The sequence below is a fragment of the Microtus pennsylvanicus genome, chromosome 12 (assembly GCF_037038515.1).
Source record: "Microtus pennsylvanicus isolate mMicPen1 chromosome 12, mMicPen1.hap1, whole genome shotgun sequence".
In the NCBI taxonomy this organism is placed as follows: domain Eukaryota; kingdom Metazoa; phylum Chordata; class Mammalia; order Rodentia; family Cricetidae; genus Microtus; species Microtus pennsylvanicus.
The window spans coordinates 44569993-44585547 of NC_134590.1; the positions used below are offsets into that span (position 1 = coordinate 44569993).

Genomic DNA, 15555 nt, shown 5'->3' on the forward strand with positions numbered 1-15555 from the left:
TTTGCTTTGCTTTTTTTATTTTTTTGGTTTTTGTTTTTTTTTTGGGGGGGGTGTTTGTTTTGTTGTGTTGTGTTTTTTTTTTTGAGAAATAGGCAGGAAGTCAGAATACATTAGGAAAGGCTGGATTTGAACACAGACGAACTAACCATAAACTCTGTACTTCATTGAAAATAACAACTAAGAGCAAAGATATAAAGAAGTCAAAAGCCCTAAGAATCAAGTCAGAGGCTTTTGTCTGCTTGCAGTGTGTAATGGGCTACATTGAGTTTATCCAAGGGAAGGCTGTGAGTGTGCTTGAGAAATGGAGAGTTGCATATTATGTGCATTTAATCTGAGGATTTGGGAAAACGAAGTGTTTACAGACCACACAAGAGGGCAAATGGGGCTGAAGGCAACAAGGAAGCACTGAGCACAGCGCTGTGAATCCATCTGTGCAAAAACGGATCTAGGAAAAGAGCATTCTCATAAATTATAGAAAATTCTGAATTCACATTTGCATGCAATTTTTTTCACAGTATGCCTTTTACAATGTGTTCTTTAAAGAAAAAAACTGAATGAATCATAATTAACAATAAAAACTTTATTTTAAAACTGTATTGCTAAGTGGCGATTTTATACTGAGACATAGCTGTTTCTCATGTTCTCCTCTTGATAGAGCTCTGTCATAATGCCTGTATATGGGCCTGAGGCTGCTGGATCCATGGAGCCAAACAAAGGAGGATACCAGCCAAGGAGCTCAGGCCTGGATGCCTCCCGCTGAATCTAATCCAGTCAAAGTAGGCTTTTTACACGAAGGCTTCTTCCTTCTGGGATGACTACATGGAGAACTGCCCCATCTGACTGCCAAGAAACCCACAGCACAGCTGCACTGCACACACCCACACAAACTCTAAGCCAGGAAAACAAGAGAAGATTCTCTTTGACTTTTAATTTTTCAATAGGAAAAGTCCTGATCAAGCGATCCAGCACATCAAATACTGCCCCAATTTCCATGGAGGCCAGATTCAAAGGAAGAAAATCAAATAAAGAGGGGACGAAAGTGCTACTACTCTACTTGAGTAGACAGTTGTGCTGATTCTAAAGTAGCTTTGTTTGTAGAACTAGTTTTCTTTTGAATGTATCTTTAAAATAAGACAAAATTACTCGAGGAGAAAACTTACTTTGCCACTTGCTCTCTGGGTTCCTTGAAGATGCCTTGCAAATACCCTTTCATTTCTTCTCATGACCAGGACTTGGGTCTTGTATTAGTTTACTCTGCTCCAAAGACTGCCTGTCTTTTCAGTCCTCAGGGAAACTCATTCTTACCCATTTTATCCTATCATCGCTTGTATTTTGTTGAACCTTCCTTTCTTAGCTAAAACTTCACCTCTTCATAAATCATTCTGGACTTCTTTTCTCACAGAACTTAATAAGTTACAATTATCTATAAGAAAAGGAATTCTTTCAGTATCTGCTTATCCCACTAAAAAACAGGTAGGTCCCTTGCTGAGCACTCTATGCTAAGCATGCACGCAGAAATTATTGTAAGCTTAGTGCTATGTAAACTGAAGCAGATCAGACTTAAAGGGTAAGTACTACAAAATCTATTCACATTTCAATGAGGAAACTAACAAAAGCTTGTTTGCATAAGAAATCCTCAATGTTAAAGAGCTCTCTGAGGCTACCCTGTCCCTTCTGCCCACCTGTAACTGAGCTTCTTCAAGCTACGCGGCTGACGTGTACCTACACCAGAGGGCAAGCAGTGAAAGGCACATTTTTAAAAATGCACTTAGCAATTTATTCAGAGTTTGGAACTGCTAACAAAATATTTTTGCTCTAAATTGTGGCAAGTGCTATAGATTGTTGTTTCAGTGATGTCTGCAACTAGTTCCAACACTAATGAGGAGAACTCTGGGATGGGAAGAGACGTATCAGGCTGCACTGTACAGCCAGTCACAGCACCATTACAGATGGACTCTTTAACTCAGGTTCACTTTTTAAATAAGCACACCAACAAATTGATCTATGCTAGCTTTAAAATCCTGTCTTTACAATTCCATTATAACAAAAGAGGGCTGCTATCTGAAGCACCACAAATTAAATAGTCAACCAAGAACACTTCATTACAGAATGCTTACAGGGAAAATCAAATTCTAAAAGCAGCCAGGACACCAATAAAAACTGCTGCTAACATTAACTATCTACTACATACCAGATTTATGAATGTTATTTCACATAGACACTGAAGCAACTCTGTAGTGAGCACTTTTATTCCCACGCTGAGCCTATGCTTTTCTCAAAGTAAATAAAGCTCTTAATTAGGTATAACAAATTAGTAAATGGCCACAGTAGGTTTCAGACTAAGCTGTTTCAAGCACTGCTGACCACTGTGCAGCAGCATCCCCTCTGACCCTCACGATCTGCAGCTTTTCAAATGTGCTGTGTCCCTGTATCTCCTGCCACTCTTCAACTCAGAAAAGCTTTCCTTTCTTCCGTCTTGTCCTTAACTCTTAATGACTCAAATTAGGAAATCCTTCCTGCAGACATTTTGCCTACCACCCACTCCAATATTATAGCTATCGTCCTTTGTGTTCTTTCGTCATCTATACACGCGTCTACGAGGAGACTAACCAAACGCACAAGCGATTGTCCTCAACCAACTTGCTCTCTGGATGAGGAGTGCTAAGAGACTAGGAACTTACTCTTTTTTAAAAAAAAGTGTTTGTACTATTTACTGTATGTGTGTGTACAAGTGTGCAAATAAGTGTGCATGTGTGTGTGTTTTAGATGTGGAGGTAAAGAACAATTTTCAAGAGTCAGTTACCTCCTTCTACCTGTGGGTTTCAGGAATAAAAGTCAGACTTGGCAGCAATTCCCTTTACTCGCTTTGCCAACTCGTCAGCCTAGAAACTTATTCTTTTATTAAAATGCCATTCCTTTGATTAAGGAATTTTTGTTTAATATACACCTACTCATCCATTTTTACTTGTATCCTATAATGACAGTGAAATGTAGCTGTCTCTAGATTCCGTAACAAGACACCTGGCCAAGCAATCACACATATGGTCACACAAGTCTATCAACTAACACGTGTGAAACATGCTCATAACTGTTGTACAATATTATTCAACTATGCAAAGGAGTGCTACATTTGTTTATGATGCAGAATATAACTGTGTAAAGCTGTATTACTTTTGTTTATGCTGCATTTGTTTAATTGTGAAAAGATGTGCTGTATTTGTTTCACCTTGCCTGCCTAAGGCACCCGAGAGGTCAAATAAAGAGCTAAATGGCCAAAAGCTAGGCAGAGAAAGGATAGGTGGGACTACAGGGAGAATAAATAGAAGGAGAAAACTAGGCTCAAAAAAGAAGAACCAGGAAGAAGAAGAAGAAAAGGAGAGAATAAGGGAGATGCCCAGAGCAAGAAGCCAGGCAAAGGTCAGCCAGACACAGAGAAGCAGTGAAAGGACAATATACCGAAGAAACATAGGAAAGCCCAAGGCTAAAGGTAGATAAAGAAATACAGGTTAATTTAAAAGAGCTAGCCAGAAATGTCCCTAAGCTAGGCTGAGCATTCAAAACTAATAATGGGAGCTGGTTGGTGACCAAAAAGAAAAAGCCTGATACTACCAACATGAGATATTTTTTTTCTTAGAAATTTAGTAATAATAGCATACAAGCACAGCATGTTATCAACAAGTAATCTACTACAAGTGGTTGCCTCAGTGGACTTGTGGCTCTCCATGAGACGTCAATTATACATGGGGCTACTGAAGTTGGAGGGAGCAATAGTGATGTGAATTTTTCATGATAGAAAATATGACTGTGCATGGGAAGAAACACTCTAACAACCTGAAAATAATATTTCAAAAAGCCAATACATTTTATACATTTTCTTCCCTTTTTTTCTTGGTGACACCGTGTTTCTCTACCAGAACTTACTAGCAGACCACGTTGGCCTCATACTCACAGAGATCCTGTGCCTCTGCCTCCTGAGTACTGGGATTAAAGGTGTGCACCACACTTGGTGAGGGTTCTGAAGAGCAAGAGTGGTAGGAAAAAGGATGCTGAGTAGAATCAGAACTTCAGGAAAGATGGAGCTCTAGTATAAGATGTGGAAGGCCAGACAACTGGAGATTAAAAAACAACTCTTTTTTGCTAACAGGACAATTTCTATAGTTCCTCAGCTTGAAAAAAGAAAACAACTTTGTTGCTGCCGTCCCCTTCTACTCTACTTGCCAATCCTACCATACAAAGCTTTTTTAGAACAGCTCATGATAAAGATGAAAACCAGGCCTAAAAGCAAAAGCTTTCTCAAAGTGCAAGGTTCAAGAAATGAGAATTAAGAGATAGGAAGTGGTAGATACATTCACCAACAGAGGCCATATTGCCCCAACTGAAACAGCCTTCTAAGAAAGACATGAACAATACATAGGGACACAGGCAGGTTACAACTAGGTTAGAACTGGATGAAATGCTCTAGCTGGCAGAGATCTCTACCCCTGAATTTCTATGGTATTTATTGTTTCTACAAAATGGCATAGCATGTGAGCTGCCTTATTTTGCTAACTACCTGCTAACATCTCATGTCATACTATATTGAGCTTCCATACCACACAAGATACTATTATATTCCTACATAAAATTACCATTTAAGTATTTAATGAATGTGTAACACCCTTCCTTTAAAAGGAATCAGTTTTAGTTTGAATTATATACTTGTGACCCAGGAGTGGTAATAAAAATAAACAATACTACTCTCAGAGTATCTCATCTCTGATGAAAGCAGCACTACAGAATCCTTGGTTCTAGAAAAGATCCCACCTAGAACATAATGGGGCACAAATTTACAGCTGTTGGTTGAAAGGAGTATAAGAAAAGGCTTTTGTGCTTTTGGTCCATTTCCTAGCTTAAGTACACCTAATATATCAATCAGTATGCTGTGAAATCAAAACTACAAGAATGAACTATACAAATCATTTGTTCCTTTCATCCACAAAAGACAATCTTATAAAGCCAACACAGTCATTAGTCACACTTACATTACATTACAGTCCTAAAAAAGTTTATAGTTTATTGAATATAAATATTAAGTTAAAATTTCCATTCATGCTAATTCTCTAAATCTTAAAGATGTTCATAAAATCACCAAAATACTAATAAAAATATCATCTAACCATAAAGCATTTCTGTGTCTAAAGATATATTGGTAATTGCCAATATTTTAACCTAAAAGATTCCCATGACTTAATTCATGAAATTCAACAATACTAAGACAGAATATTATAGTATATATGATGTGGGAGTGTCATATATCAATCTGTTGATTTCATTGCTTAATCAATAAAGAAACTGCTTGCCCTGACAGGTTAGAACATAGGTGGGTGGAGTAAACAGAACAGAATGCTGGGAGGAAGAGGAAATGAGCTCAGACGCCACGCTCCCCTCTCCCAGGCAGACACGATGAAGCTCCAACCCAGGATGGACGTAGGCTAGAATCTTCCTGGTAAGCGCACCTAGGTGCTACACACATTAATAGAAATGGGCCAGGTAGTGTTTAAATAAATACAGTTTGTATGTTGTTATTTCAGGGTATAAGCTAGCCAGGCGGCCAGGAGCTGGGCTGTGGGAAGAGGCCCGCAGCTCATACTACATATATATATATTGAAATTATATACATATATATATATATATTATATTCAGAGGTAATACTATAATTTTTGGTTTTTAGATCAGGAAGCTGTAGATCAGAGAGCTTATAAACAATTCCCAAATTAATACTCCAAATAGGTAGTATATAAATACCAAAATTACTGTAGGCTTCAAAGCTCAAACTATTACCATCATGTTCTTCCTCCTCTCCATACCTTTCTTCATTCTCAGAAAATTTCAAACCACAGTCTTGTTCAGGGCTGGCTGTGCTAGAGCTTCATCAGAACAGGTTCATAATTCTGCATTTAACTTTTACTAGCTCTTAGCTGCTGTACCATACACGACCTTAGAGTTAAGGTGCTCTTGGTGTTAAGAAGCAACTGATAGAAGAGTTATTTGCACAGACCCACTTCTGATGCCGTTATATAGAACAATGGGTCCGTGCTGTGGAGGCCCATATTTCTACATGGTGTGACAGCCAGGCTCTCAGGCCATAGTTAGTACCTGAGGTGGTCACGTACACTTCCAGATAGGCTGTCGCTACCCTAACAAAGGGTCAGGATGTTGTTTTGCTCCTTCTTTGTAATTTGGAGGATGCCTAAAAAGAGGTGTCAGCCTATGTGACAGCAAGCATGGGTAGATGTGGACATGACTGAAGGCCATTCACCTGGTTACCTAGGAAACAGAATGCTAATAAATTTACCCCTCAGTTTACATTTTGGTATAAAGGCTGTTTGGAGAATAAACTAGAGGAATTTTCAGGATGTGAACTCAGGATTTCATGAGGGACCACTGAGAATGTCCCTCCCGATAAAGCCATGTGAGTTGCATCTTTAATCCCGTGCCTCCATGCCGGTCCACAGAAATAATTTATGGTCCAGGCTGCTACCGGACAACGACAGTGCTGGAAAACCAAATACAGTATTTGCGATTATTTCATGAAAACAATCTTATAAAATACCAAAAGGTTTGTAAGAGCACCAGGGAAGAGAAATCACAAAAGAAATGATATTTTACGTTGTCCATTAGAAAATGTTTTGACATTTCTATAAAATTCCAAAGACATGATGGCTTGAAAAATGTTTGAAACCATTAACATATTTACAAAAATATTCTAAAAGGATGTATTTAGACAGAAGTTATCAAAATTAAATTCAATTTCAAATGAAGACTTTCACGTTACCAAGCCTCAAGAGTTCTCTTTATGTAACTTCTCACAGGAAGCTTCAACTAACCTAAGCTGTAAAAAGGCAGGGCTCCGATAATAAAATTTTAATTAAACACGATATAAACATGAGAGAAAGCAACCTCTTATGAAGCGTAGAAAAGCTGCAGGCCTACTGCATCTTTCCTCAGTTGGTTTCATGGACTACGTACAGTAGTCACCTGTGAGTGACACTCTGACAGCCAGCTGCCCGGAGAAAGGTTTGTGTTTAGAACAGAGCCAGAATATAAATTCCTAGTTGTCAACCAGTAGGACATGTCTCTGACATGGATTAAATCCCTGCATCATGCTATATTTGGACACGTAGAGTCACGCCCTGCACCTGGGAGGTTCAGAGAGTAGTAGTTGTGTGAATACTTCTATATATTTGCTTTGCATCATGTAAGAACTGTGTAGGACTTTTTAAAACATAAAATGACATTAGCAAATTTCTGGATATTCAAAACTTAAAAACTATAGGGATATCCTGTTCCCAATAGTAATTACAGCTATACAGGGTTTTGTAACCTTTTTCTACCATAAACCAAAACAATTATTTAAACTATGTATATTACCAGTGGTTACTCCTATAAAGACAGTGAGAGATAACAAAAACATAACAAAGAAATGAACTCAGAGAAATACTGAGTCCCTAAACCTGTAACAAAATGTAGAAATGATTCATTCAAATATACTATCTGAACATTACTAGGTTTATATTTTAAATCACAAATGCAGGAAATAAAACACTGAATATGCAAAATCTTGAGTGTTTTCTCTAGAAATGACTCAACATCAGCAACATGCTCAATGGCTGTAAGAAAAAACATGCTTAATCCAGTTTTCTTAAACATCTTTGTGTTATAGAACAAATTTATTACCTCAGGAACAGAGTAGCTAAATGTTTATGCATTTTACCCTTTATATTCAGATTTCTTCTTTTAATAATGAACTGAGATAATGGCAAGATGGCTTACATTTAAGAACAGTTGTTACTCTTTCAGGGGACCAGAGTTCAGTTCCCTCCACCCATATCAGGTGAGTTAACAACTGCCAGTCACTCCAACTCCTGGAGGTCTGCTGCCCTCTTCTGGCCTCCACAGGCACTGACAAGATAAATCTTTGTGGGTGGGGGGTGTATTTTGAGACAGGGTTTTTCAGTAGCTTTGGAGCCTGTCCTGGAACTAGGTCTTGTAGACCAGGCTGGCCGCGAACTCACAAAGATCCTCCTGCCTCTGCCTCCCAAGTGCTGGGATTAAAGGCATGCGCCACCACCACTCAGCTTCTTTTTCTTTTTTTAAAATACTGTTTCATATCAAATGAAATACTCTTTCAAGATCGGCATTGTTTCCTTTACCTGGATATTCTCGACATATCAACAACTGTGAAGTACTTAATAAATGAGTTGTGGGTACATGAATATGACACAAATGATTCTATTAAACAAACATGGCAAACAGGAAGAAGTCAATTTTGACTGATTTCTCTTAATGGCATTTCTAGATAAAGCAACAAATTTCTTCTAAAGTGTGGCTGTGTCATAAAGTGATGAATATGCTATTTTCTAAAAAATATATCAAGCAAAAATTATATTTTTAAGTACTAGCTTTAGAAATGCTTGCTTTCATTTTGTGTCACTTTCTTTCCTCTTCTTTTTTAAGTCTTAAAAAAATGGCTTCTTTGTGAAAATAGCAGGTGATACTGGTGTAGCACGAGGTCCCAGAGGACCTGGAGGCCAACAAAGTTTCCTCAGATTTAGCTCTTAGAGGGAGGGCCAAAGATAATGAGTAGATCCTATATCAACAAACTGTGCCACCTGGTGATATGAAGATCAAGTTCCTGGAGGAGACATACCTGTTCTCACTGCCCATTATGGATTATGAGATTATTGACTTTTCCCTGGGAGTATTTCCAAAAGACCAGGTTCAAGGATTTGTCACTATTGGGGTGTGGTGATTTGAATGGAAATGGTCCCCATAGGCCATAGGGAATGGCACTGTTAGGAGGTGTGGCCTTGTTGAAGGAAGTATGTCACTGGGGTTGGGCTGTGAGGTTTCAAATGCTCAAGCCAGTGTCACTTTCTCTTCCTGCTGCCTGCAGATGCAGAACTCTTAGCCACGTCTCCAGCACCATGTCTGCCAACATACCTCCATGCTTCCTGCCATAATAATGAACTAAACCTTGAACTGTAAGTTAGTCCCAATTAAATGATTTTCCTTTATAAGTTACTATGGTCATGGTGTCTCTTCACAGCAATAGAAACCCGAACTAAGATATGAAAATTACGATGGTCGTGCTGGTCTTGACGTTAAGAGCTTCAATAAGGTAGCCACTGCCATCTAAAGGGCCATCATCTTGGCCAAGCTTCCCATCATTCCTGTGGGGACAGGCTACTGAGGAACAAGACTGGTCAGCCCCACACTGTTCTATGGAAGATGATAGGTGGCTCTGTCCTAGTGCATCTCATCCCTGGCCCTGGCATCATCTCTGCTATTGTGCCCAGGAAGCTGCTGCTGATGGCCGGTACTGATGACTGCCACACATCAGCTACGGGCTACAATGCCACCTTGAACAATTTTGCCAAGGCCACCTTTGATGCCATCTCTAAGCTATCTGACAACCCCCACCCCAAACCTCTGGAAAGAGACTGTGTTCACCAGGATTTCTTATCAAGAATTCACTGACTATCTTGTGAAACCTGCACCAGAGTCTCTGTTCTGAAGACCCGGGCTCCAGTTGCGGCCACCACATAAGGCACAAGAAAAACAAAGTCAATTAAGTATGTTAAAAAAAAAATCTTTATACAGTCCACTTACTATTTCTTCATACAGCAAATATTTACCAGGCACACGGTAATTAATATTAGGTGCTGGATAAATAAAATACTGGGATCCAAAAATTATCAGGACTATCACAGAACATGATATAACAAAATACATTCATTTTTGAGGGAGTCAAACACCCCCCAACTCAAAAAAAAAAGAGGAAAAAATTCTAAGAAATCCTTCTTTTAAAGGCCAGTGAATTAAAGGGGCAGAAACAGCTTTCACTGCTCACTATCACATCAAACATTCACAGCCTGAAAGTCCTGTTTTCCTTAAAAATTGACAATCCCACCAATTCCAATGGCAGAAAGAGTCTTGCTAATTTTACTCACAAAATTTTGTCTGATCTCCAACTACATGAGACTTTTCCTAGTACATTTTGCATCTTAAAATCTAGTGGTTCATAAATATTATTAGCTATATTTACTTGGTATGGAATGTTTTAGGTTTTGTTTAGAATATATAGTCATGGTTTAATGTTATTGTGGCAAAAATAACTTTTAGGAAAAGTTCCCTCAATTCTGAGCAGTGGCACAATGGTTAAAATGCTAAGTTACTAAACAAGTTCATTTACAGAGGACCTTTGTTTGTCAGCAGCTCAGCAGTTAGTTACATAAGACGTGCAAACTAGGAATAAAGTGCTCCAGTAAACAAATCCACACTGACAGACTCACCCAAAGACGTGAACAGTGCCCTCTAAGGCATCCTCCAACTTTTCTCCAAATCTCAACAATCTTTCTATTACTCAGAAGTAGCCAAGTTCCGCACATGGATGAAAAGAAAGTTACTGCTGACCAGCACCTATGCAATGGGATAACAGCCCTATCATGGCAGCAGCCCACACAAGGCAGGGTCTGGAGTGAGGCAGCAGCAGTCTGATGGGGTCAGCAAAAGGACTGTAAACAGGGGGAAGGAGTAAGTAAACATGCTGGGGATAACAGCCTATCCACTTTATTGTCAATGAAGGAGATACAAACAGTGAAGCGTTAAGTTAAAATCACTCAATAGTGTTGGACTGAAATTAGAGGTGTAAATAATTACATTGAGCCCATGGGTTTTTTTTTTATTTTTTAAACTATTTTTTCTTATTTTACATACCAATCCCACTTCCACTCTTTCCCCTCCTCCCGAGTCCTCCACCTTCACCCCCTTTATCCTCCCCTCAACCACTACTCAGAGAGAATAAGGCTTCCCATGAAAAGGGAATAAAATCTACCACATAGCTTTGAGGCAACATTAAGGTCCTCCCCACTGTATCTAGGCTGAGCAAGAAATCCCTCCAAAGAGAATGGGCCAGTACAGTAGGGATTTTTAATTAAGAAATATAAGTAAGCTGTAATGTTTAAGTTTGACCACTGAGAAATCTAAGAATAATATCCTAGGAGCAACATTCTTTCTAGAATCTTAATTTCTAAATAAGCATCTACTAAAATAATCAGTGTTTCCAAGACTTGCACTGAGAATCAGCATGATGCATCTATAATAATAGAGGGGATCATTTAAGGTTTACTAAAGGCAGCATAGAAGACCACTTGCCAACCCTGGGCATTTGAGCATCAAAGTAAGACTTGCAAAATGAAAATCCACAGAATAAAAGAAAAAAGTTGGCATCAATGGCAGTATGAGCGAATGCATGCAGACATGAGTCTTCTAAGAGCCAGTGAGACACTGTGGTCGCTCTTTCCCAGGGGCTACTTCCAAGACATGTCTATTATCAACCAGCATCCTCACAGGACAAGATTTTAATAATGAACTCTACTTAAATCTCTTGCGGTCGGATGCCAACTAATAAACAGAAGAATGATGGAATCTGAAAAGCTGCCATTTGGCAGTTATCAATATAACAGTTAATCCAAGAAAAAATCTAAAGGACACTAAAACAGTGAGAGAAAATGATATGAGGAATATGATATTTTTACACAGTTTTCAAGTGACAGCCTCAGAAAAAGGGGCTGGGGCACAGCTCAGTGGGCAGAGTTCTTAGGCAGTACACACAAAGCCCTGAGTTCAACACCCAGCACTGTACAAAACTGAGTGTGGCTATACACCTGAACTACACAGCCAGTGTGATGCAGGCATGGATTACATGAAACCCTGTGTCAAGCAAAAACAAAAATGTCATTAAAAAGAGATCAAAGTCCACTTCCAGAAATGCAGCAGACACTATCTTCAGTAAGTCTGACACATATGCCACAAAAAAAGCAATGAAAAAAATCATTTTGTAGCAGTTTTTGTTCCTAAATTAGGAACACACTGGGCATCATACATAATCCCACACTTTTCAGCTGTAAGCATTATTAGGACAAATGTCAAAACTGGGATGGGCAATGGGGTTATCTGGACAAACAGCAAAAGGAATTTTTTCTGGTTCTGGCAATTTCTCTAAATTTGATTTATTTCAATTATGGAACAAATTTTAAAAACAAAAATTTTCTTATGTAGATTTTAAAAAGTCTATTAATTGTGCAGTTAGTGATTTTCATGAAGCCAGTACATTAACTGGTCTTTGTTTTTATTTGTTTAGCTGTTCTGGAACTCCCTATATAGAACAAGCTGGCCTATAATGCATAGAGATCTGTCTGCTCTAGTTTCTGAAGTGCTGGGATTAAGGCATATGCCACCACGCCCAGCCAGCACTTTAACACTGACAATGAGAATAACAAACACAGGGCTCTGATTAGCACTCAAATAATGTTCTCACTGGTCCTCAGTTCAGCTGTCTAGGTGAACGATTGCCACTAGCTGCGTTTTACAAATGGGAACAAAGAGAACCCAGTAATTAATTTAATCACCCTAAATCACAGTTCTAGAGAACATTATATGGAGATCTTAATACAAGAAGCAAACCCAAGGCTCTCCTCACTTTGGGATATTGATCTTGTCTATTTAGGAAAGGGGGAACATCTATAATTAGTAATGAAAAGGTGAAAAGTCTCAAAACCTATAGTAAGTCTACATTAGCATTCATTTAGAAGTTGAGAAGATGTAAGATGAAAATACATAATACTGGAAATCTTGTACAATAGGTTTATGGTATTTATATAAAAACAATAATTACTATAAAAGCAGCTGAGAGTTTTAACTGCAGTTTAAAGAAAGGCTGATTCATGACTTTGCAGTGAGGAATTATCTATAATTTAAAAAGTCGTTTTAGGAACATAGTGATTACATGTGGTTAAAATTACTAAAACATCTCATATTTACTTTCAACTTTATGCATTAGAGCTGAAAATAATCTTTCTGCCTATTTCATACTGTTCTAACTGGTTGCTCACTGATTCCCAAATCTATACTGTACTGCTTAGTCGTCTTGTGACTAGCTCTAGAAATTTTATTTTCTCTTTTTTTTGCAGACCTCTGGCTGTGCCAATGGAGAAGAAAGCAATCTGCTCTCGTTGTTGAAAGTGTTGGAGATGAATTAATATGATCTAATGAAATATAATTCAAAGTCCTATTTAATTATAAACTAGTCCTTCTTGTATTCAACAGTTCATGCAAGTAAAACACTTTATTATCTAGGAATTACTTCTTGCAATGGAACTACCAGCAAACTAAAATTTACCTCTAAGTCCTACCTAACAGATTTACTTGTAAAATAAATTTTTATAATCTAGACAAAGGCCTATGTTTTATGCATTCAGCCTGAACAAAAACTACTAGTGTAAATACTGCATAATACCATTTTTTTTCAGAGAATGCTGATCCTTGCTTCCTATTAATATAAAAAATGACTTTTTTATAATGGTGTTGAACTGGTTTTTGAAAAAATACTAACCAGATCTCTCACTAGACTATACCAAGTGAAGAAAGCCAATAAAAACTATGCGAACTATTATTTCATAGTAGCATGGAACAGAAAAGTATTGCTTCTCCTTGATGTGATAGATGTTACCTTTGGATATTTTATGAACACTAGATGGCTCAACAGTTAAGAGTACTGCCTGCTCTTCCAAAGGTCCTGAGTTCAATTCTCCCACATGGTGACTCAGAACCCTCTGTAATGAGATCTGGTGCCCTCTTGAGGAAAAGACCTGGTCAGTCATCCTCATCAACTTAGACCCCGAAACCCAATGTGGACAAGTTCAGCAGAACATATATGGGCTGTCCATGCATGCTTTAGCATTGCCAGAGCATAAATTTCATTCAGTTCATTTCATTCTAGACAACCCTTTGGATGGCTTTGTAAATTTCAGGTGTATGCACTGACTAGTGTCCACTGTCTATCCTGAAGGAGCCTCACTGGGAAAATTCAACAGTAACCCAGATCCAATTCTCATACAAATAAAGACATGACACTATACAAATCCTAACAGTCTTGGCATCTTGGTAATGATTGAAGTGTGATAAATAACAACTGGTATTCTATGAATGTTTAGGTGTTATGAAAAAATCTATCCTTCCAATGTACAAATATTGGGAGGCACCTGTCAAGATTTCCAAACTAAATCAGTGTACACAGTGTCCCTAAGTTTTATGCCATCTCCATTGTACATTTTCCCTTCTGCAGTGATACTGAGGGAAGTGGCATATGCCTGTAAATCTGATGTAGGAAGCTATGACAAGGCAAGCCTGACTATCTCGCAGTAAAACCTCTTCTCTCTCAAAAGAAAGTTTTTCATTATTTAAACATGTCCAGTGAACTTAAGCAAACTCAGTCAATTTTGATCTGTTACAGTACAAAGTACCAGACAGTACCTAGGAAAACTATTGATAGGTAGGCTTTGTTTGTTTGTTTTTCAGTTTACAGAACTACATTAGCCCATTTTGAAAAAATGAAATTTAATAAAATATTACATTATTTACTTGTTTGTTTATTGTTGTATCATATGATCTATGGTGCCAGATCCCACCCTCCAGTCACCCTCAAGAAGCCTCTAAGGCTGTCCTTGTCTGCTCTTCTCAGTCTAGCTGCTCTTGTTAACTGGGCTGCACAGTCTGGGTGCTGCTAGGTACTCCATTTTCTCCTTCTGATCAGCTGAGAGAATGAAAGAAGGGAGAAGTAACCATAAGACCTACCATGGATGTAACCATGATAGGTTTGGATTTGACTTCCTGGCATTTTCTAATTAGCACAGGCAAGGAAGATGCCTTCTTCCCTTTGGTCATCATCCTTGAAAAAGCAAGCCTACAGAGCCCAAGAACTACACTCTAGGAAACAGCAAATCAAATCCTGACTCATCAGACAGTGAAACCACAACTTTAGTCCCAACACTCAGGAGGCAGGGGTAAGCGGATCTCTGAGTTTCAGGTCAGCCTGGTCTACAGAGTGAGTTCTAGAACAGCCAGGGCTACACAGAGAAACCTTGTCTCAAGGGGGGAGGGAAATAGTGAGACCAACATGAGAAGTCTAATTATATGCTTGCACTTTCCAGCTCTGTAAGGGTCGCTTTTCAATTGTGATAGTTCAGTCTTCCTCCATATCAATTACTGCTGAAAACACTAGAAACTTCATATCCTTTAAAATACAGTAATTTTTTAAAAAGCTTTTTCTTTACGGGAATGTGTGAGTCTGAGCATGCGAGTGTGAATCGCAGAGGCTAGAAGTGGGGCTGGATTCCTTGGAGCTGGAGTTACAGGTGTTGTGACACATCCAGCTAGGTCATTTCAAGCCCACAAAATAACTTTCTTCATCTCGTGTCTGCCTTCTGGTATCAGAGACTCATTCGTTATGCCTCCCTCAGGAAGTCAACAGTATTGACTGCCTTCGCTTTCTGTTTAATCCACCCCATGTTTACTTGGCCACCAGCATGAAACCTTTGTCTATAAAGAGCACTAATGACCTCTACGTCAGTCTAACCTTAAGAAGCCTGCTGTCCTGTGGCTTGAACTCCTCTCTGGATTCTGTACTCATTCTTAAAGCATGTTCTTCCAGAGGTTTCTAGACCCTCACATTCT

At 38.6% G+C, this 15555-nt stretch overlaps 1 protein-coding gene across 2 annotated transcripts in view; it reads right to left on the minus strand.

Annotated features, from left to right (window-relative positions):
• Stim2 (stromal interaction molecule 2) overlaps positions 1 to 15555 on the minus strand; it is a 126274-nt gene that overhangs the window by 24115 nt on the left and 86604 nt on the right. The window lies entirely within an intron of this gene.